The following is a 24,979-nucleotide window of genomic DNA, read 5'->3' on the forward strand; positions in this document are numbered from 1 at the left end:
TGAGTATCCTCTGAGCGGACAATTCCTGTGGACGGATCCGTGTGTGAGTACCCGGGTACGATGGTGAGGGAATCAGGATAGGCCTCCATAGTGAGAGTGCGGTATTCGCATGGCCCCTTTTAGTGGAGGCCAGTCAGGTAGTGGATAGCGTAGCTTGTGCATAACGTTGTATTGCTATTTGTATTTTTATTGTTCATTGTACTAGATGTGGCAAGCTGCCTTTGCTGCCTCAGCTAAAATATACAAGACTGTAATTAGAATCTCTGTTCTTACACTTGTTTCCCTATTCTCCTTATCGGCAGCCATGCGGCAGGGTATATCTAACTCTCTGTTCAATAAACACCCTTCTCTGGTTTACCTGTTAATTCTGTCTGATTCCGTGACTTGCTCGGCAAAGTAAGGGCCCTCGGTCCATCACTTCAGTATCGCTGATGTCACATTTGTAAGAGTGGTGGACTGTGGCTGTTGCGTTCCTGCCCCTGAAGATACTTGTCCCTTTGTTGTAGTGTGCATATTGTCCTGCATCTTCTGTGAATAATATGCCATGTGCATTGTAATGTAATGTGATATATTGTACTATGTTCTTGTGTTTTGTTGTGTTAATGATGTGATGTATAATGTAAGGTATGTACAGTAAGTGTAGGGGGTATCCCTACAAGAGGTATGCATCGCCTTTAAGTGATAGTACCCCTGTTTTAGTTCTCATTGACTGGATGGATTGTTTTTGCCCCTGTCTAACTTGACTCTTGGTTGAGCCTGTTGAAAGAACAGGAAAAAGGATGGAAGGAGTCAGAGCGTGTCATGGGCAGAGAGAAGTGGTAGGAGAGTATTGCAGGACGTGAACAGGATGAGAGGAACTGTCTGGTGGAAAACCTTGAAGAACTGCGGTGTCAGAGGTATTACTGAACCGTTGCTAGTGTCTTACAGTAGCCATGAGTGACCCCCTGAGTTAGGGATGCAGTGTCGAACCATGTGAGAGCCACTCCTAGGCTAGTGAAGTCCAACCTAGAAACCAGGAAGGGAGAACAGGCCCGCAACCGAGGAACAGAACCCTGCCCTACTTGGAGAAGTGCTGCGCACCAAAATAAACACCAGGACTGTAGGCCTAGCATCTTGACTGATTCCCCTTCAGCAGTAGCATGAGTCAGTATTGGATACACACTCTACAGTGTTTAGTTTAGGCCTCATGAGCCCCCGCACGGCCCTGTTAGTGGAGGCCAGTTAGCTTGTAGTGTAGCATAGCAATTGTATTGTTTTTGTTTGTTCTGCAATTATAAACTCACATATGTGGTAGTTGGGGAAATGTTGGGGAAATGTGAGGTTCACCGGCCCCAGCTAGTAGCCTAAGCTTGTAAAGCATATTGTTCACTGAGCAATTTCCCCCTATATGTTTTTACCGTCATGCGTACATGCCTGTAAATAAAGCAAACTTTTGCTTCTATGACCTCATCTTGTGTTTCGTTGTCGTACTCTGTACTATAGTGGTCTGCCAGCCATCGCTACATAAGTAGCCAGGCCCCTTAAATGTCAAGTTAGCAGGTTACCCTCGCAGGTGTGTGAATGTAGTCAGCCACGGAAGCGGTTTTGCCCAAACTTCCGAGAGCACAAGGCTTACTCTGCTCATGATGGAACCCTTAAGGAGATTGTATAGGAAATGCAGGAAGGGAAGGTGACCATCACAGTGTGTTTGGTAACGCTGGACTGGGTTGCACTGAAACTCACAGGACCAGCAAAATTTGAAGTTACCCAATGGGAACTTAGACTGTGTCTGATCATGGTTTGTAAAACTGTAACATACTGGCAGATATGTGCCTGCTATCTGGAGTGCAAAGTTGCTGGCTGAGAAAGAACCATTGAGTAAAGTTTGAAACAAACTGTCGGTCTCCTTGTGAGTACAAGTCGTCATCAGGTGCTGGCCAGCCAACGTCAATGGTAGTATACAAACCTGCACGAGTTCACAGCTCACATGACACAAGTTCCCACACCCAGCTAGGATCAGTTAGCTTCATATAGCATGCTGGGCCATCTAGAGTCAATCCCTTGCCCTTGACTATCGCCCCACACCACCCTACACTTGGCAAAGTCGACAGAATAAAACCTTGCCGATGAAAGACATGAATAACGCAGGGAAGGCATGGGCAATATTGAAGATGACGACCGTGGTGAGGTTGAAGATGGCACTGAGCATAGGCTCTAAGATGGTGTGGTGGTGGAGCTCCAAAGCTAACTCTGCATATCATTGGCATTGTAGAAGCATGAAAATCTGCACTACTCTCGAGACTCTACGCCCATCGATAAAAGTGCCAGGCTTAGAGGTGCCATACCTTGATGACCAGTGTAAAAGCCACTTCCGGGTTACGCAAAGTGCAGTGTTACCCAGAGAGTCTAATGAGCAGTGATATCATTCAGAAGAGAATAGAACAGCATTGGATACCTGAGAAGGTGGCGGTAGCTGACTATACTAAAACACACCCTACGGTAACACTCATGTACATAGGTTTAGTGAAAAAAGTTCATTTGTATTCTAATTATTCTGTGCAAATCAGAAGTATGATTGTGTCTGAACAGGCTATTAAATGATTGCTAATCTGCTTCTATATAGTCATTTGGCAGTTTATTACAGCTGCGTGTTAGTCATTATAAACAAGCCCTTAGAGTTTGATCATGTCGTGCAGAGTTGGGCAATGTGCCGAAGGGCAGAAAACAGTGGCCAACTGGCTACACCATGGCTGCACCCTGTCTTCACCTGCCACTCATAACAGTCTGTTTTCCAATATCACTGCTATCAGCATCCTTAGGATGCAGACAGCGGTGAATATATTGGTGAAATATGGAGACGCTGGATCCTTCTTCCACCAATCAGCATGTGAGACCGCAAACGCATGAGCGTCACATCATCGCATGTGCTGTATGGAGAGTCCGTGCACCGGAGAACGGAGCAAACTGCCAGGGGAATGGGAGCAAGGTCAGTATGATTTTTTTTTCATATGTGTATGGGATGTTTGCATGTATTTAGGAGGCTCATACTATATATAGGGGGGCTGTATGTGGACTTGTACAGTACATAAGGGGATGTTTGCATACCTCAATCTGCTCAATAGTATGTGGTAATATTAATTAAAAAAATTATAATTAATGTCCTAATATTCATATTGAGCAGAATTCATTTAAGTCTATTAGTTTGGCCCTCTACAATAATCACGATCTCTCATGTGGCCCATCGGGTAAATCAATTGTCTATCCCTGATTTAGTCAGTTTCTTTGAATCTTTGGATCAGAACTCATGCGGACCTCTCTTGTAAATTGATCTGTTCTTGAACCACCATGCACGGACTGGTCGTGGCACTCCTGGCCCTAGTGTCAGAGCCTCATAGAAATATATCAATCTGCCACGCACTGGTCAGGAGACTCGCAGCCAGCCCATGCATTGCGATCCGAGATCAGACTGGATTGTACAGACTTCTATGTAGAACCCACAGGGCAAGGGATTAAGTTACTCGTCACCCGGCCGGTGATGTCGGATCAGGGGGATGTCATGGGGTGGCCCTTTTGCCCAGTTTCATGGCCCCGAAGTGTGCAATAAAGAATGGGGTGATAATGGAGGTTTGATTTCGTGATGCCACCTGCAGTATGCGGCCTGAGAATAGCCACCGCTGCTGTCGTTATCCTCCGGGGCGGATGGTAGTAGCAGCCAAGATATTTCTGCTCCCCACAGAGAGATGGTGCGGGCCCCGGGGAGGTTGATGAGGGGAGTAGTAATGGTGGGCTCCGAAGCGTGGGGCGACAGCGCTGGCAAGGACAGGCAGACACAGTCTCTGCGGGTTCAAGGTTTGCTCTTTACTCACAGTCCTGGTTCACCCAGTCAATCCCGAGAAATTCAAGTTCACCGCCAGTGTTCCCACTGTGAGTCCATTCTGGTCATGGTCCCTACAATAGATGCAATATGGAATGGGATGTGGGTGTTTCCTGCACTCTCCGCAAACCCTGGAATCCCGTGTAGCTATAGAGAACCCATGCCGAGCTATCTGCTCCAAGCCACGGGTCCTATGGCACTCCCAGAAGTGTGAGGTAAAAGAAGATTAGACCATGGTCCCAGGTGTGTCTCTCACCCCAAGCTGTGCTTGGGGCTAACTGGCTATGTGAGAAGATGCTCCTTCCCTTTTCCCCAAGTGGTTCCCCCCCTAGGTGGTTGTCCTAGTGAACAGGAAAGTCCAATGTCTCGTTATGGCTGCCCCCCTGTCTACCCCAGGTCATCCCCACAATGGGAAAGCACCTAACTGTGTTTTATGTGTGAATGTGAGAAACACCAGCAATTAATCTCTCCTTACCCGGGATGAGTACTACTTCTTAAGGGAGATGCAGTACCCTGTGGCGACTGAAGCCTCAGGGGCGCCACATCTACATGAGCCTTAACTGGATTCTCTCAGAGACTTTTCTCCAAATCTTTGATTTTCCACTGGTTGTCTCATTGAGTTTTGTCAACAAGTTGAGTAATAACTCTCTAAAAAAAAACACCTCTTTGAGAAGACCAATGTAATTTTAGATTAGTTATATTAAAGTGGTCTCACTGTATAGTATTGAGGATAAATATTCTAAAACAACTTTCTTCACCTTTGCTATCAAAGCTTCTTGAAAGAGAAATTCACAAGAAAGGATTATCTTTAGAAATGGATATTTCCTATATACAGTATATTTCCTGTACTATAGTGATTAAACTATCCCTAACTATGCTTTCTACTGTAACTTATCAAGGACAGGTGAAATGAATAGCCCCATTCAGATAGCTTTTAGACATTGTGTCATTCCCTGATCTTTATTTTACCATTCATGAACAAACTAAAGGCCGCTTTACACCCTATGACATCGCTCAAGCGATCTCGTTGGGGTCACGGAATTTGTGACGCACATCCGGCCGCTTTAGCGATGTTGTTGCGTGTGACACCTATGAGCGATTTTGAATCGTCGCAAAAACGTTCAAAATCGTTAATCAGTGACATGCCCCCCCTATTCCCAATTATCGTTGCTGCTGCGTGTACGATGTAGTTCGTCGTTCCTGCGGCAGCACACATCGCTGTGTGTGACACCGCAGGAACAAGGAACCTCACCTTACCTGCGGCCGCCGGCAATGCGGAAGGAAGGAGCTGGGTGGGATGTTATGTCCTGCTCATCTTCGCTCCTCCGCTTCTATTGGGCCCCTGCTTAGTGACGTCGCTGTGATGCCGAACGAACCGCCTCCTTAGAAAGGAGGCAGTTCGCCGGTCACAGCGAGGTCACTAGGCAGGTAAGTAGTGTGACGGGTCTGAGCAATGTTGTCGCCACGGGCAGCGATTTGCCCGTGTCGCACAATCGATGGGGGCGGGTACGTACGCTAGTGATATCGGTAACGATATTGCAGCGTGTAAAGCAGCCTTTAGGCTTTTTTCACATCAGTGTTTTTGCATTTTATTTTTTTTGCTGCTTTTTTTACCCAAATTAAAGGCTGTTTTTTTACAGAAATCCTTTAAAATAGAAACCAATACAGGTTCAAAATAAAGGAAATGGTGTTCATTTTATGATAAAATATTGATTTTATTTAAATTGTTAAAAATGACATATATTACATATTGATAAATAATATGACAGGGTCAAATACCCAATACTACTTAGCAGTGGTTTGTCAGGTAATAAAAGTGCCTAGTGCAATGACCAATAATGTATAAATATCCGTTGATTATATATAACATATAAATAACAAAGTGCAGTATAATTGATGTGACTTATTGCTATAAAGTGCTTGTGAAGTGCAAGATTAGTTAGGAATTTAATATACCTTTAAATTGGTCAGAGATGTCCTGCGTGCCACTATGCCCCGAAGCGCGTTTCAAGCATTATTTTCCTCAGGGGGTGCTCATTTTGGGGTTTTTTGATATTCATGACTTTCTAATGGTGATCTTATACAGAATATTTTGATTATTTGTTTTTTACAGAACCAGCAAAACCTATGAGACTTCAAAAATATCATGCACATTTTTTTTCCTTTTTGAATTTGAAAATTGCAGCATTTTTAAAATCTGCAGCAAGTCAATTCTTTCAAAGTTTTTGCAGTATTTTTCCCCCATAGAAAGCAACAAGAAAGTAAAAAAATGGTGCAAAAAATGCAAGAACTGTTCAAAAACTGTTTTTCCAGCCTTTCTCACTGTATTTTTGCAGCATTTTTGGTGAATAAAACTGTGTGAACATAGTCTAAATGTGCAGGTCTGTTTGTATGAAGTATTGGGAGAAAAAGTGTTCATATATATGATAAAAATTCTGATATGGTGTATCACAAAAGTGAGTACAGCTCACATTTTTGTAGATTTTTTTTTTATATCTTTTCATCCGACAACACAGAAGATATGACTCTTTGATACAATGTAAAGTAGTCAGTGTATAGCTTGTATAACAGTGTACATTTGGTGTGCCCTCTGAATAAGTCACAGCTATTAATGTCTAAACTACTGGCAATAAAAGTAACTAGTACACACCTAAGTGAAAATGGACAAATTGTGCCCAAAGTGTCAATAATTTGTGTGACTACCATTATTTTCAAGCACGGTTTTAACTCTCTTGGGCATGGAGTTCACTAGAGCTTCACAGGGGGGGCTGGATCCTCTTCCATCTAACATGATGACATCCTGAAACTGGTCGATGTTAGAGACTTTGTCCCCTTCCATTTGAGGATTCCCCACAAGTGCTCAATAGGGTTTAGGAGTGGAGACATGCTTGGCCAATCCAGCACCTTAAAGGCCGCTTTACATGCGCCGATTTATCGTGTGATCGCATTTGCGACGTGACACCCCCAGACAGTATTTACGATTTGCTGGTATCGCTTACAGGTCGTTTATTTGCTGTCACACGTAACGATCTCAAAATGGATGCATCAGCTATCAACGATATATTGTTGGACCCAGGCGGTCATTTGAATGTTGTTCGATGTTGGCAGGGTGTCAAACAGAGCAATATTTTGGCTGCTTCCCCAAAACGAACAATTTTTTAAAAATGAACGACGTGTCAACGATCCACGATTTTCATCCTATTTGCGATCGTTCTGTCAAGGTAGAAATTTAGGTGAAGATAGATAATGGTATCTTCATACAGGGTATCAGAGGCCGGTGCCATATTAACTATATGTACAGATATTAATGAATCAGACAATAATCACACAAGACATGTTCGCTGTATGAGCCAATGTCATCGACTGAACTCATGTATTAGAAAAAACTCAATTATACAGAATGCAACATTGGCCTTGAAACAACAGGGAGTAGGGAGTATTCGACTCCCCAGTTTTTCCCAGTATGCTGTAAAATACATCTGTTCATTATACATTCTTTCTATGTGAAACTACTGATAAGACTTTTACTAATCATCATGAAGACTTTCACGGTTTCACATTCTGGCTTCATTATCTTTGGTTAACCCTTTATTGTATATAAAGTTTAGAATCATATTGTGCGATTGCTATATAGACACACAGATAATTATGCTGCTACATCTACATTTTGATTATTTACATACACAGATATTCTTATTACGTTTGAACAAACAATTTATAGCTTAAGCTACCTTCACAGGCCCCCCCTTAATAAAATATCTGTGAATGTTATCAACCTTAAATGTTAAAAATTTCATCATTTAGATATATTTTACTTGGAGCTTATTTGTGACCTACCCCCCTTGGGACTCTAATTCCATATATATGTATATATATATATATATATATATATATATATATATATAAATATATATATATATATATATATATATATATATATATATATATATTGGTCAGAGATGTCCTGCGTGCCACTATGCCCCGACGCGCGTTTCATGCGTTCTTTTCCTCAGGGGGTGCTCATTTTGTTTTTTTTATATTCATGACTTTCTAATGGTGATCTTATACAGAATATTTTGATATATGTGGGCCTTCCATTAGATTGCTGTTTAATACAACGCTATAGGCTTTAGCTCCCCCCTTAAGTACTTATTTTATTTATTAAAAATAACTTTATGATTTATAGGGGCTATTAGAATTGGCATTATTACTTTCATTAGGGCACATTATCCTGACCAGGGAAGATTGAATCTAGATCTTATCTTAAAATCAGCACATAACCAAAAAAACACATTTGCTACAGATTGTCTATGGCTCTTCTTTCCGGATATGAAACAAAAAGGAGGATGCTTGGTCAGTGCTAGTCCACTTAGGACCACCTTGTGAACCTAGATGATCTGCTGTTGATAAAAAAAACAAAACATGATGAGGCTTCATGTGAAAAGTTTGTAGCGCTGACTTAGGCCTCCAACACACATCTGTGAAAAGCACGCACGTGTCATACGGTCCGTTTTTCAGGTCCGTTTTCCGTTTTTAAGTCCGTTTCTATGGTACGTGGGGCATCCGTGTGTATTGCGTATGCTAGCTGTGTGTGCGTGTTGAATGTCCGTGTGTGCGTGAGATACGTAAGTGACATGTCCGTGTGTTGTCTGTGTGAAATGTTCAGTGTGTGATGCACAATGTCATTGATACATACCCGCTGACAGCAGACAGCGACGCACGATGAGAATGAAGTCGGGTGAACTTCACCCGACTTCATTATCATACCGCGGCTCTGTCTGTGTCGCGTACTGATTAGCGGTCACCCGTACAGGATTCACCGGTGACCGCTAATCTCCTGAGTCACTGAAGTGAGCAGCGCGATTAGCGCTGCTGTCACTCAGGTTACCCACGGCTAGCTGGATCCTCCCCCCGTGACCGCAACTCACCTGTGACTTCATCGCTGTCACTCGGGCGACTTGCAGTCACAGTTGGAGGATCCAGCGGTGGCCGTGAGTAACCTGAGTGACAGCACAGCTGATCGCGCGGCTCACCTCAGTTGCGGTGTGGATCTGGCAGGAGCGGCGGTGTTCTTCTGCAGCTCTTGTCACCTTCATGTAGCAGAGCTGGAAGCGACGCAGGACCTCCGTGGATTACGCCGGACATGGATGGCTTTTTCGGGCTTAATAAAGTGGTGAACGAGGGTATTTGTTAGTGTTTATTATTCCAAATAAAAGATTTCTTCGGGTGTATGTGTTTATTTACTGTAACTTACAGATTAATCATGGAAGGTATCTTAGGGAGACGCATGACATGATTAATCTTGGACTTTGTGGCAGCGATGGGCTGCTGCCATTAACTCCTTATTATCTCGACTGCCAACGCACCAGGGCAAATCGGGAAGAGCCGGGTACAGTCCCAGAACTGTCGAATCTAATGGATGCGGCTATTCTGGGCGGCTGATGGCTGATATTTTTAGGCTGGGGGGCTCCCCATAATGTGGGGCTCCCCATCCTGAGAATACCAGCCTTCAGCCGTTTGACTTTACCCTGGCTGGTATCAAAATGAGGGGAACCGCACGTCGTTTTTTTTTAAATTAATTAATTATTTTTTTCCTGCTCGATATTGACACACCCACCGGCGGCTGTGATTGGTTGCAGTGAGACAGCTGTCACTCAGCGTGGGGGCGTGTCTCACTGCAACCAATCATAGGCGCCGGTGGGTGTGGAAAGCAGGGAATACGAGATTGATTAATGAGCGCCCGGCTTTTTCAAAATAGTAAAAGCTGCCGGAGTTTTTTTAACAGCTGTGCAGCGCCGCGCCAGTGATCGGGGAACGGTGAGTATGAGAGAGGGGGGAGACTGACTGACATAGACAGAGAGAGGGACAGACAAGACAGAGAGACTGACCGACGGACTGAGGAAGATTGACCGACATACACAGAAAAAGAAAAAATGACCGACATCCCTAGAAAAAAGCACAAAACGTACATGGAGCATACGGAGATGCATCCGTGTCACGTACGTGTGCTCACGGACCCATAGACTTCCATTGGGTCCGTGTGTGCGTGTTCCGTGCAGAAAACGGACATGCTTCCGTACAAAATGGAAACACATAAGTATCACGGACACGGACACACGGACCATATGGAATAACGCACATGTGACCTCAAACATAGCATAACATTTGTGCACGTTTGTCGGTGTCTCCGGAATATACGGAAATGGACCAAACACGCACGTGTTTCACAGATGTGTGTTGGAGGCCTTAGGCCTTGTGCGCACTAGGCGTTTTTGCCGCGTTTTTAGCGGCGTTTTTACCGCGTTTTTGTGCTGAAAACGCAGTGACATTGCTTCCCCAGCAATGTCAATGGGTTTTCATAAGTGCTGTCCGCACACAGCGTTTTTTTTTTAGCTGCGTTTTTGTGGTGACCACAAAAACGCAGCATGTCAATTATTTCTGCGTTTTCCACTGCGTTTTTCACTCATTGAATTCAATGAGATGTTAAAAACGCAATGAAAAACGCATATAGCCGCGTTTCTATGACTAAAAACGCAGCTATAAACGCAAGGGGTGGGCACTACAGTGACGTGTACAGGAAGAGGATTCCTTCTGTTGGTAAACACAGAAGCAGGAATCCTCCCGGTACCGTCACCGCTGCTTCCACCTCCCGTCCTGTGCATGTCAGCTCCGTGCGGCGCCATGTACAGGCAGGAGGTGGAGGCAGCGGCGAAAAACAAAGTGAACAGTAGAAAAAAAAAATGTCATATACTCACCTGTCCGCAGGGTCCCGGTGCCATGCCCGCTCCCAGCTCCTCCCGGTACCGCCGCTCTGGCTGTGTGCAGTCTCCCCGGGGCAGCAGGACCTTGCTTGCAGGACCTGGCGGTGGATCACCTGATGCAGTCACCTGACGCATCAGCTGATCGTAGTCTCGCCGGCTTTTTCGCGCCCGGCCGGCTATCAGCTGATCCTGCCGTCAGGGGACTTCATCAGCTGATTACCGGCAGCTCCGGCAGCAATCGTATAGGATCAGACTCCTGTCCAATCGATCGCTCCAGGAGCTGCCGGTAATCAGCACAGCACATAAGTGAGTATTATTTTTTTTTTTTTCTACCGATGCATCAGCTGATTGTATAATCGGCTTTTATACAATCAGCTGATGTGTAATGGGATTCAGGCACTTGATCCTGACACATCATCTGATCGCTCTGCCTTCCAGCAAACCGATCAGATGATATTGGATCCGGATTGGACGGCGCGGGACCCTGACCCAGGATTACTGCGGAGGGGGGTTTATTTCAATAAAGATGGAGTCACTAATTGTGTTGTGTTTTATTTCTAATAAAAATATTTTTCTGTGTGTTGTGTTTTTTTTTATCATTACTAGAAATTCATGGTGGCCATGTCTAATATTGGCGTGACACCATGAATTTCGGGCTTAGGGCCAGCTATACAGCTAGCCCTAACCCCATTATTACCCGGCTAGCCACCCGGCTTCAGGGCAGCTGGAAGAGTTGGATACAGCGCCAGAAGATGGCGCTTCTATGAAAGCGCCATTTTCTGGGGTGGCTGCGGACTGCAATTCGCAGTGGGGGTGCCCAGAAAGCATGGGCACCCTGCACTGTGGATTCCAATCCACAGCTGCCTAGTTGTACCCGGCTGGACTCAAAAATTAGGCGAAGCCCACGTCATTTTTTTTTTTTAATTATTTCATGAAATAATTAAAAAAAAAGGGCTTCTCTATATTTTTGGTTCCCAGCCGGGTACAAATAGGCAGCTGGGGGTTGGGGGCAGCCCGTACCTGCCTGCTGTACCCGGCTAGCATACAAAAATATGGCGAAGCCCATGTCATTTTTTTTTTCTTTTTGGGCAAAAAACTGCATACAGTTCTGGATGGAGGATGCTGAGCCTTGTAGTTCTGCAGCTGCTGTCTGCTCTCCTGCATACACTAGTGAATGGAGGATGCTGAGACTTGTAGTTCTGCAGCTGCTGTCTGCTCTCCTGCATACACTAGTGAATGGAGGATGCTGAGACTTGTAGTTCTGCAGCTGCTGTCTGCTCTCCTGCATACACTAGTGAATGGAGGATGCTGAGACTTGTAGTTCTGCAGCTGCTGTCTGCTCTCCTGCATACACTAGTGAATGGAGGATGCTGAGACTTGTAGTTCTGCAGCTGCTGTCTGCTCTCCTCCATACACTAGTGAATGGAGGATGCTGAGACTTGTAGTTCTGCAGCTGCTGTCTGCTCTCCTGCATACACTAGTTCTGCAGCTGTCTGCTCTCCTGCATACAATGAACATTTTGAAGAAGGAAATGACATCAGACCTTTTTTTTTTTTTTTTCATCAATAATCTTTAATGGCATTGTGCACTGATTAAAAACGCAGTGAGCAAAAACGCAGCAAAAAACGCACCAAATCGCGGCAAAAACGCATGCGTTTTTGCCGCGTTTTTTTAGCCGCGGGTGTGTTTTTTTAGACAAAAACGCACATAAAAACGCAGCGTGAAAAAAACGCCTAGTGCGCACATACCCTTAGAGAAACCTTTTGGAATAATGGGTAAAATAGCAGCCGCTTTCTGCTTCGGTTGTTTCAGGTCCGTTGGTTTCTGAGATGTGACGTTAACTCACGTGTCACTGCCAGTGCTCAGCAGACTAGGCATGGGAGACATCAACCTGATGGGATAGTCTCTTCCAAAACTTTTCCCGAGATGAGAGTCCATAGCTAACATTTTGTATTAAGGAAAATCACTGAATATACTCATATATGAGTTAGTAGCTTAGTAAGAAACAAAAACATTTATAAATAGTTAGATTACATCAACTAAACTACATTTTTTGGGTCTGGGAAATGGCTGAATTAAGTATTTTAGACCACTCAATTCGTACCCTAAACAGTCCCCCCTTAGACTTACTTCAATTATAGAAAAAAGACCTTGCATCTCCTTACCTAGGTGCTCAGGAGAAAAACACGTATCTAGAAAGGGGTAACTCCGGCACACTAATCGTTTCCAGTTGATATTTGAAGTAAATACACAAAAAAAATTGATTTCAGATCCTTTTCATTTATTGGTGCAAGAAATCGTGAAAAAAGGTGCTGTACAAGATAATGTCCGCCAAGTTGACGTTTCGGCCTGAAAGGCCTTCTTCAGGTCGGACAGACTGGATACAATATTATAAATGTGACAAAAACAAAAAATAAAAAGGACATCCATCAATATAATTGTATAGGCACATATGACATTGAAATAATACAGTACATAAATATGAACAACAATTGGAGGGAAATAGCAGCAGCAACAGCTCCCTTACCATGAGTGCTACTCTTACCTGATATCACACATTGCTCACCATCACCTTAACCCATACCCCTTCTTTCTCCAATCTACTGTTGATTCTTCACACCTGTGACATCATAAGAGACCCCTAACGTGCTGTAACTGTCTTCCCATTGTTGTTGCTGCTATTAATAATCTCCTGTGAAGCTTTGAACAAAACCCACCCTACCAGCCAAAAAAAGCACTTATCAGTAAAAAGTGAAACACATGCAGCCCTGCAAATCTCTGCTGAAACCATTTTGTTTTTCCTTTTTCTCTACTTCGTGAGTTTTTTTTTTTTTTTTTTCCTCTACAACTTCTAATAAACTACAGTCTGCTGCAGCTTGCAATGATTACACCCTCCAACACATCCCTGCGGGCTTATATAGGCCCCCACCTCTCCTTCAGAGTGCGCGGTTCCAGAATGGCTGGTGGGGAAAAAAACATTACAGATACAGGAAAGCCCATAGACAGAACTTTTATTATAGTCACAGAAAATAGTTTTAACATGGATGGGGTGGAATGGAAGGCATTATTAGGATGGGTGGCTTGGGACTGGAAATCACTGTCCGTGGCTCCCCTCTGTGTCATTAGGGAAGGTTGGGGCAGACTCGTGGGTGCAGCCTGAACTGTGGGCGGTATCTTGGGAGATCTCCTGGGGCTTATTTAAAGAGATACTGTGATACTCTGGGAAAAGGCACACCTGGCTTGAGGTCGATCATTACTGGATCATTACTGGATCAACAGGGAATTTACCCACATCATTAGGCCCCTTTGACCATAATGGTCTACATCAGATTCATCAGCACATGGCAGAGAGAGCATCACAGTGAGAGGTGCCCGTAGGAGGCAAGTCTCCTCACAATCTTCTGGGAAATTTAGTTGAGTCAGAGTGAGAGTAATGCCTCTTTCTCCATCATAATTTATGGCGCCTTTAATTTATTTAACAAATCAAATTTTAGTAAATTGACTGGACAGATTTTTTTTTTTTGACAACACAAACTGGTTGTAAATTTCTGGGAAAGATCCTACCGGAGGAGGAATGGTTAGAGTATGCGTAGTGGGTAATCCATCTATGCCCACCAGGGTAAGGACGTCATTAGAAAGGGGCAGGGTGTGATCAGGTGATATATCAAATATTTTAACAATAGAATTGGCCGCCCTAGTGTCCAGCATGAATTTAATAGGGGCCCCTGCAACATCTAAAGTTACAGATGTAGAAAACCCCTGGTTTGAACTGACCATCATGGTAGAATCTGATTGGCCACACCTTCATTGTGGATTTATTTGCTGCAGGTTTTGGTCATGGTTTTGAGGGTACATAACCACAAATTGGGATTGTGGGGTACGACGCTCTCTCCGATGGTGACCAGGCTAGCCACAACGCCAACAGCTCAGATATTGGCCTTGTTAGCCATGTTGATTATTGTCAAAATGCTGATTGGATCTATTGTTGGACTGGTAGGGATTCACAATAGGGTTTGGTTGCTGTTGAATATGCTGTGGCTTTAAGGGCCAAAAACTGTCTCCTGCTTTTACCTTGGTGAAATTAACAAGGTCCTTCAGAGCAGCTAAATACAACTTGTAGGCCTGTAGCATTTCTCTATAAAATTGCATAGGGTTAATTTCAGGATCTGGCAGGCGGTGGATGAATGCCGCTGACTGGGTGGCGTTCAACGGGACATATTTGGGTGAGAGCTGTTCCTGGTCAAGTTCGGAGTAAGGCTCACTGCATGTCCTAGAGAAAGGAGAGGGATCCAAGGGGAGGGGATTGGTAACTGGTGGCGTCAGACTGGCCAGTGGGGGGGGAGGCGGCTTTACAGGTATGGGAGAGACCAGGGGTATGGGTGTGGATAACAGCTCCTGAGTCTGCTCGGTTGTTCTCTGATGTAGAGGAGGCACATAGTAACTTCCTTCCGTACTTAAAACAGGGAGGATTGGGACAGGCTTATGGCCATAACTCAGGTGTGGGCGGTGGGCTGCACAATTATTATAACCATCTCTCCAGTCTGTGTTTTGGTAGCCACACTGGTAACATGTGCAGCTAGCTGGATCGTATGGGGACGGTTTCTCAATTGGTACTTCTGGATGGATAGAGGCAGGAGTGGGTGGGGTCAATGTGAGAGTTGTGGGTGCTGGGACTAAGGCCGGTGTGGGCAGTACAGAAAAAGTTAAGGGATTCTGGCCAGGGGATGGGGCTGTAACAGCTGTTAGTAGCTCCGGGGCTTGTCCAGGATCACGCTGTGAAGTAGCAGCAAAACAACCTCCACGAGTGCCCCTAAAACCATCCTCAGACTTGGGTAACATATAGTAAAACACACCATCCCCTTGCTCATCTTTATCTTTGACCTCAATATATCTTTCTGATAGCAATATCTGCGTTACTCTGCCAAACAACTTCGCATCAATTAACAAGTAATACTCTGAAAATCTCTGAGGCATGATGCACAGCTTAACTCTCTCCAGCACATGCCCCCACCTAAGGAATGTTCACTAAATCCAACACATTCTGTGAATCTTCAGGTTTCTTAACCTTGTCTTCTCCGTTCTAAACAGTTTTGCTATCTTGTTGGTGTCCGGATTACACTAATTTATGACTATGCGGTATGCGTTAGAGCCCGGCCGGTACTTAAGGCCACACCTCTATACTAGCTGGCAACTCCTCAGCTATATAGTAATAAGGGTCCCGCGTCATGGAGGAGGGGTACAAAATGTATTCCCTCCAGACTTGGTCAGCCGCACCAATATTTTTTATTGTCCTAACTCACTATCTTCGGTCACGTGAAAATCTTCCGTGTCACGGAGGAGGTGGTACAAGAATGCATATGCGCATACAAAGAAGTCCTGGCCTCCGGACTTGGTCAGCTGTACCAATTTTTAAACATCCTAATTCGCTATCTTCGGTCACGGGAACCCCCCCGCGTCTTTAATTACAGACCGGGTCAGTCTAACTAGCTATATCCGGCCACCTCCATCTTTCCTGCCCTAACAACAGTCCTCCGGATACCGTGTGACACTCTCGATCCACACCTCAGGGCTAGGATTAAGCTACTGAGCCCCAGCGGGCATCACCCCTGTCACTCCCTCCTCTCCAAAACCAACCACAATGGTAGTGAATACACAGTATGTAACACTTACCCGTGGGGTTGGAGGTGATCATCCTGTTTGGAGGAGAGGGAGATCTCAGTCCACGAAGTCCAAAGCATCGGTCTTTCCAGGTCGGCAATTCATCCTTGGCAGGGATCCACATTGGATGCGCCATCCGTCAAGGTAGAAATTTAGGTGAAGATAGCTAATGGTATCTTCATACAGGGAATGCAGAGGCGGGTGCCGTATTAGCTGTATGTACAGATATTAATGAATCAGACACAATGATTACACAAGACATGTTCGCTGTATGAGCCAATGACATCGACTGAACTCATATATTAGAAAAAACTCAATTATACAGAATGCAACATTGGCCTTGAAACAACAGGGAGTAGGGAGTATTCCATTCCCCAGTTTTTCCCAGTATGCTGTAAAATACATCTGTTCATTACACATTCTTTCTATGTGAAACTACTGATAAGACTTTTACTAACCATCATGAAGACTTTCACTGTTTTACATTCTGGCTTCATTATCTTTGGTTAACCCTTTATTGTATATACAGTTTAGAATCATATTATGGGTCTGTGCGATTGCTATATAGACACACAGATAATTATGCTGCTACATCTACATTTTGATTATTTACATACACAGATATTCTTATTACGTTTGAACAAACAATTTATAGCTTAAGCTACCTTCACAGTTCAGAGTCGCTCGTAGGTGTCACACGCAACAACGTCACAAACGATGCCGGATGTGCGTCACGGAATCCGTGACCCCGACGACATATCTCCCGCTAAATCGACGCGTGTAACGGGCCCTTTACCCTCAGTTTCTTTAGCAAGACAGTGGTCGTCTTGGAGATTTGTTTGGGGTCGTTATCATGTAAGAATACTACACTGCGGTCCAGTTTCCAAAGGGAGGGGATCATGTTTTGCTTCAATATGTCACAGTACATTTGAGCATTCATGGATCTCTCAATTAATTATAGCCCCCCACAGCCAGCAGCACTCATTTTCCCCAAAGCATGACATTCCCACCACCATGCTTGACTGTAGGCAGAACACACTTGTCTTTGTACTCCTCACCTGGCCGTAGCCACACATGATTTACACCATCTGAACCAAATAAGTTTATCTTGGTCTCATTTGACCACAGGACATGCTTCCAGTAATCCATGTTCTTAGTCTGCTTGTCTTCAGCAAACTGCGGGCTTTCTTGAGCATCATCTTTCAAGAGGCTTCCCTCTGGGATGACAGCCATGCAGATCACTGTGATGCAGTGTGCAGCATATGGTCTGAGCACTGATAGGCGGACTCCCCACCCCTGTAACCTCTGCAGTGTGCAGCGTATAATCTGAGCACTGACAGGCGGACCCCCCCACCCCTGTAACCTCTGCAGCAATGCTGGCAGCACTCAAAAGTCTATTTTGAAAAGACAACCTCTGGATATGACACGGAGCACGTGCACTCAACATCTTTGGTCGATTGAGTTGTGCCGCCCCGTGGCCCCGTTACCTTCAGGTCATCTCACCAGGCTCCTTCAGGCTGACTTAGGGGTGGCTACTGACTCGCCTTCCTAGCCCTCTTGTGTTTGTCGTGACCCAGACTTGTAGTCCTACGGGGTCACCCAGGGAAGTTGCTTCTGCCTGTTCTCCACTTTTTGGCCCATTTGCTTGTAGCCTGGACCAGGTAACTCTGGCTGCTTGCCTCTTGTTCCTATGGGCCCTCTTGTTGCTACGTGGCTGCGGACTCTGTGGTGGTTTGGTGAAGGGCATGAAGTGCCATCACCTGCAGGTTGAGCAGGCCAACTGAATGAGCTCCTTCTCTCACTGGCACTTGACGCTGTCTTTGCGCTGTCCTCCGAGTCTGTGTCTTTGTCATGGTCTTGTTCTTTATCTGTGTTATCTGTGTCTTGTTCTTTGTCTAATTCTCTCTCTTTGTCTTTATCTGTTTCTTTGTCTTGTTGTATTGACCTTGGGGTAGGCTGGGTAGAGACAGCAGGGCTGCAGTAAGGGTTCCTGGGGCATGGCACCACGTCCAGTGCATACCAGCCGTGTTCACCTTGGTGCTTGGTAAACTCGACCAGGTCTCCCATGTGCAAGTCTCTACCAGGATGTCCTCTGGGAAAATGCGATCTTACATCTCTTCTGCTAACAAATATGCCTTCTTTCACACCGGGCGCTACGATAAAGTCGTATCCAGACTTGAGGCTAAACTCTTCAACCACTCCACGGAAAAGGGGGTCTCTAACCTGATGACGGGATTTTCTCAGAAGCTTCTTCTCCTCCAAATCCCGGGCTGTGACGTCTTCCTTCTGCCGATCTGGGGACTGCTGTACTGTAGTTGGTTTTGGTCGAGTGTGGCGTCGTGCTCTGCTCGTGGGGTTCTTCTTGCCTGCCGCCTCACTGCCTGCGGGCTCCCAGGTGACATACATTCTGGGTATTGTGATGGCCAGCGCTTCATCTTCAGCGGGGGACGTCGGGCTCTCCTCATCCCAGCGGGAGTAAGGTAGCATTTCAGGCTCCGGGCCCCGCTCAACCATACAAGGTGCTGTGTCCTCCTCTGACGGTTCTGGGGTTGACCCTTCAGCCTCCAGGCCTCTCCTCCCCCTTAGTGCTTTCGAGCACTCCTCCGGCAGCAGCGCTGAGGGTGGGCATTCATCGGAGGGCCAGGGTGGTGGGCTCATCTTAGCCAAGGTATCTGCTGGGACCACTCCGTGTTCGGGTAACTGCCTGGGGACGATGTACCGGTCCACCAGCTCCTTGGAGTAGTGGGCACTCAGCTCCTCTTTCAGCTTCAGGAAAACTGGGTCTTCTCCCAGTGGGAACGCAGAACAGGATTCCTTTGGCGGTGGCTGGAATGTGATGACTGTTTCTGCCTTGCAGGCTGGGGTAGATGGCCTTGCGGCCTGGTCAAGGCAGGCCGAGCCTGGCGTGGCTGTGGCCTGGTCTTGGCGGGCCGGGCTGCGCGTCGCTGCTGCGGCCTGGTCTTGGCGGGCCGTGCTTGGCGTGGCTGCGGCCTGGGCTGGCCCTTGCTGCTGCGGCCTGGTTTTGGAGGGCCGAGCCTGGCGTGGCTGTGGCCTCGTCTCGGTGGGCCGGGCTGGACGTCGCTGCACCAGGCGTCTCTTCAGGGACCGTGGGCTTCACAGCATAGGCCATGTTGGGCGTCGCCTCCGGGATCGCAGCAGGGATCTTCACGGGTGTGGCAGCGTGGCGCACCGCGGGCATCGCAGCCGCCTCCCATTGTAACAGCGCTGGCGGGGTCGGTGCTCTCACGAGGGCAGGGGCAACACGGGACTCACCCATAGGCAGCATCATCAGAGTCTGGGTGGTCGCCGCCCGGTGTGGCGCTTGTCGCGCGGTCCATCTCTCGTAGGCCCGAACCGCTGTAGCCATCTCCCGGAGCTCGGTGCGTCCCTCTCTCATCTGCTGCACGATCCTGGCCTCCAGCTGGTCGCAGAACTGGGCAAGCTCCCAGTCCCACCAGGCAGCGGAGCCTGGCTCTTGATCTCCGCGTGCAGACGCTATGTTTCCTATGTCGCTGCTCGTCCAGTCCTCTCTCTGCATCTGCTGAGTTTCGTTTTCTACAGACTTATAGCTTCCCGCCGTCCAGGGACAGATCCCCCTCTCATCCTCTCTTGCAAGGTCAGAGCGCTGCAGGTGTTCTCTGTCTATTCTCTAGCCACACCTCTTCGTGGGCGGTTACTTCTTCTAGCGCGGGCTGCTGTTGTTTCTTGTCGCGCTTTTCATGGTGGCAATATGGCGGCGCTTCAAACTTTTTAAATGGACCACCAAGGCACATGGTCACCTGTCTTAACAGGTCTAGTCCTTATCCTGTTCGTAACGCCAGAGTTGTGCCACCCCATGGCCCCGTTACCTTCAGGTTGTCTCAGGGTCTTCAGGGACTGCACATCCTGGATCCTTCTGGTCACAGGTAGGTTGACTTCTATGGGATTCGTGACACCACTATTGGTATTGCGGTCAGGGCGACCGCCACTGTAGTTTAAGGGGCACCTGGGGCTGATGTTTGGTGCAGTTAGATGTGATAGCCTCCCGAGAGTGAGGCTGGCCCCAGGGCCCGGTGAAGGTGTGTTGCACCACAGGTCGCAGAAGAACTCACACGCACAGCAGGAATGCCTTTAAGGGTTTTTACTCACTTCAGGTGGCAGGGGTGAGTAACCCGGGCGATGCTGTGATGCTCCAAGTAGGGAACCAGGCTCCTTCAGGCTGACTTGAGGGGTGGCTACTGACTCGCCTTCCTAGCCCTCTTGTGTTTGTCGTGACCCAGACTTGTAGTCCTACGGGGTCACCCAGGGAAGTTGCTTCTGCCTGTTCTCCCCTTTTTGGCCCGTTTGCTTGTAGCCTGGACCAGGTAACTCCGGCTGCTTGCCTCTTGTTCCTATGGGCCCTCTCGTTGCTACATGGCTGCGGACTCTGTGGTGGTTTGGTGAAGGGCATGAAGTGCTTTCACCTGCAGGTTGAGCAGGCCAACTGAATGAGCCCCTGCTCTGGGGACCTGTAACCTCGTGCGGGCCTGGTTCACCTGGCAGTGGTTTTGAGGCAGCACTACCAAGTGGCCGTTCTCCCCCGCCAGTAACCACTGCACCTGCGGTGTCTGACTAGTGACAGCCTGCAGGGTCCCTGCGACTGCTCTCTCTCCCTGAGCTTCACTAACTTACTGGCTCACTACTCCCTACCCTCTGTGCCTGCCTCCACAACTCAGCAACCAGACTCTCTACTACATCCCTTGAGTGGAGATGGAGGCCAAGCCCCCTCTTGGATTCCCCAGGGGTCCCTTCAAAGGTCAATGTGGGAGACCTGGTTACTATGCGCCTGTGTGTCTACACCCCGGTCAGCCTTCTGGATTACCTGTGTTGTACTGCCCCCAGCATGGGTGCAGTACTCAGTGGTGCCTGGTCAGGGGCGCCACATTGGTGAGGACCTCTTCTGAACCACCATGCTGCAGCTCAGTTTCATGGTGTTGGCAATCTTCGTGTAACCCAGGTCATCTTTATGTAGAGCAACAATTCTTTTTTTCAGATCTTAAGAAAATTCTTTGCCATGATGAGGAGCCATGTTGAACCTCCAGTGACCAGTATGAGAGAGTATGAGCAATAACACTAAATGTAACACACCTGCTCCTGATTCACATCTGAGACATTGTAACACTAATGAGTCACATGACACAAATGAGGGAAATAGCAAATTGGGCACAATTTTGCCTGCTTCACATAGGGGTGTTCTCACTTTAATTGCATGCAGTTTTGACATTAATGTCTGTGTGTTGAGGGCACCAAATGTTATACAAGCTGAACACTGACTACTTTACATTGTATCATTGTATCAGAGTGTCATATCATCAGTGTTATATACGAATAAGGCTGCACATCAAACTTAGATAATAGTATAATGCCTCAAGCATATGGACAAATATTGGAATATACAATGAAAAATGCTACTTGCTAATTTGAACATGTGAATAATGAATTGCATACCTGCCATGACTATTAGGAAAAAGGAGATATTTAGCAATCGCATTGATCAATGTAACTGAGCCCCAAGGCCTCGTCAAGGCATATCTCTATATTGGGGTCCCTAGCTCTGTGACCCTAACTGTGTGTCATCTCATTGCAATTAAAAACTGCTATGGGTGGAGAGGGGTAACTAAGGACTTTCTTATATAGGAGATGGAAAAAACATGGCCGAAAGGGGCGGAGCTGTGTTCACATTCAGAAAAAAAAAAAAAACACATATAACTGAATAGGATAACTGAAGTGAGCACTAATATATATATTATGAGTGCAAGCCAAAAAATTACATACTATATACGAATAAGGCTGCACATCAAACTTAGATAATAGTATAATGCCTCAAGCATATGGACAAATATTGGAATATACAATGAAAAATGCTACTTGCTAATTTGAACATGTGAATAATGAATTGCATACCTGCCATGACTATTAGGAAAAAGGAGATATTTAGCAATCGCATTGATCAATGTAACTGAGCCCCAAGGCCTCGTCAAGGCATATCTCTATATTGGGGTCCCTAGCTCTGTGACCCTAACTGTGTGTCATCTCATTGCAATTAAAAACTGCTATGGGTGGAGAGGGGTAACTAAGGACTTTCTTATATAGGAGATGGAAAAAACATGGCCGAAAGGGGCGGAGCTGTGTTCACATTCAGAAAAAAAAAAAAACCACATATAACTGAATAGGATAACTGAAGTGAGCACTAATATATATATTATGAGTGCAAGCCAAAAAATTACATACTATATACGAATAAGGCTGCACATCAAACTTAGATAATAGTATAATGCCTCAAGCATATGGACAAATATTGGAATATACAATGAAGTGAGCACTCATAATATATATATTAGTGCTCACTTCAGTTATCCTATTCAGTTATATGTGTTTTTTTTTTTTTTTTTTTTCTGAATGTGAACACAGCTCTGCCCCTTTCGGCCATGTTTTTTCCATCTCCTATATAAGAAAGTCCTTAGTTACCCCTCTCCACCCATAGCAGTTTTTAATTGCAATGAGATGACACACAGTTAGGGTCACAGAGCTAGGGACCCCAATATAGAGATATGCCTTGACGAGGCCTTGGGGCTCAGGTACATTGATCAATGCGATTGCTAAATATCTCCTTTTTCCTAATAGTCATGGCAGGTATGCAATTCATTATTCACATGTTCAAATTAGCAAGTAGCATTTTTCATTGTATATTCCAATATTTGTCCATATGCTTGAGGCATTATACTATTATCTAAGTTTGATGTGCAGCCTTATTCGTATATAGTATGTAATTTTTTGGCTTGCACTCATAATATATATATTAGTGCTCACTTCAGTTATCCTATTCAGTTATATGTGGGGTTTTTTTTTTTCTGAATGTGAACACAGCTCCGCCCCTTTCGGCCATGTTTTTTCCATCTCCTATATAAGAAAGTCCTTAGTTACCCCTCTCCACCCATAGCAGTTTTTAATTGCAATGAGATGACACACAGTTAGGGTCACAGAGCTAGGGACCCCAATATAGAGATATGCCTTGACGAGGCCTTGGGGCTCAGTTACATTGATCAATGCGATTGCTAAATATCTCCTTTTTCCTAATAGTCATGGCAGGTATGCAATTCATTATTCACATGTTCAAATTAGCAAGTAGCATTTTTCATTGTATATTCCAATATTTGTCCATATGCTTGAGGCATTATACTATTATCTAAGTTTGATGTGCAGCCTTATTCGTATATAGTATGTAATTTTTTGGCTTGCACTCATAATATATATATTAGTGCTCACTTCAGTTATCCTATTCAGTTATATGTGGGTTTTTTTTTCTGAATGTGAACACAGCTCCGCCCCTTTCGGCCATGTTTTTTCCATCTCCTATATAAGAAAGTCCTTAGTTACCCCTCTCCACCCATAGCAGTTTTTAATTGCAATGAGATGACACACAGTTAGGGTCACAGAGCTAGGGACCCCAATATAGAGATATGCCTTGACGAGGCCTTGGGGCTCAGTTACATTGATCAATGCGATTGCTAAATATCTCCTTTTTCCTAATAGTCATGGCAGGTATGCAATTCATTATTCACATGTTCAAATTAGCAAGTAGCATTTTTCATTGTATATTCCAATATTTGTCCATATGCTTGAGGCATTATACTATTATCTAAGTTTGATGTGCAGCCTTATTTGTATATAGTATGTAATTTTTTGGCTTGCACTCATAATATATATATTAGTGCTCACTTCAGTTATCCTATTCAGTTATATGTGGTTTTTTTTTTTTTCTGAATGTGAACACAGCTCCGCCCCTTTCGGCCATGTTTTTTCCATCTCCTATATAAGAAAGTCCTTAGTTACCCCTCTCCACCCATAGCAGTTTTTAATTGCAATGAGATGACACACAGTTAGGGTCACAGAGCTAGGGACCCCAATATAGAGATATGCCTTGACGAGGCCTTGGGGCTCAGTTACATTGATCAATGCGATTGCTAAATATCTCCTTTTTCCTAATAGTCATGGCAGGTATGCAATTCATTATTCACATGTTCAAATTAGCAAGTAGCATTTTTCATTGTATATTCCAATATTTGTCCATATGCTTGAGGCATTATACTATTATCTAAGTTTGATGTGCAGCCTTATTCGTATATAGTATGTAATTTTTTGGCTTGCACTCATAATATATATATTAGTGCTCACTTCAGTTATCCTATTCAGTTATATGTGGTTTTTTTTTTTTTTTTTTTTTTTCTGAATGTGAACACAGCTCCGCCCCTTTCGGCCATGTTTTTTCCATCTCCTATATAAGAAAGTCCTTAGTTACCCCTCTCCACCCATAGCAGTTTTTAATTGCAATGAGATGACACACAGTTAGGGTCACAGAGCTAGGGACCCCAATATAGAGATATGCCTTGACGAGGCCTTGGGGCTCAGTTACATTGATCAATGCGATTGCTAAATATCTCCTTTTTCCTAATAGTCATGGCAGGTATGCAATTCATTATTCACATGTTCAAATTAGCAAGTAGCATTTTTCATTGTATATTCCAATATTTGTCCATATGCTTGAGGCATTATACTATTATCTAAGTTTGATGTGCAGCCTTATTCGTATATAGTATGTAATTTTTTGGCTTGCACTCATAATATATATATTAGTGCTCACTTCAGTTATCCTATTCAGTTATATGTGGTGTTTTTTTTTTTTTTTTTT

This window comes from Anomaloglossus baeobatrachus, chromosome 3 (assembly GCF_048569485.1).
Source record: "Anomaloglossus baeobatrachus isolate aAnoBae1 chromosome 3, aAnoBae1.hap1, whole genome shotgun sequence".
NCBI lineage: Eukaryota > Metazoa > Chordata > Amphibia > Anura > Aromobatidae > Anomaloglossus > Anomaloglossus baeobatrachus.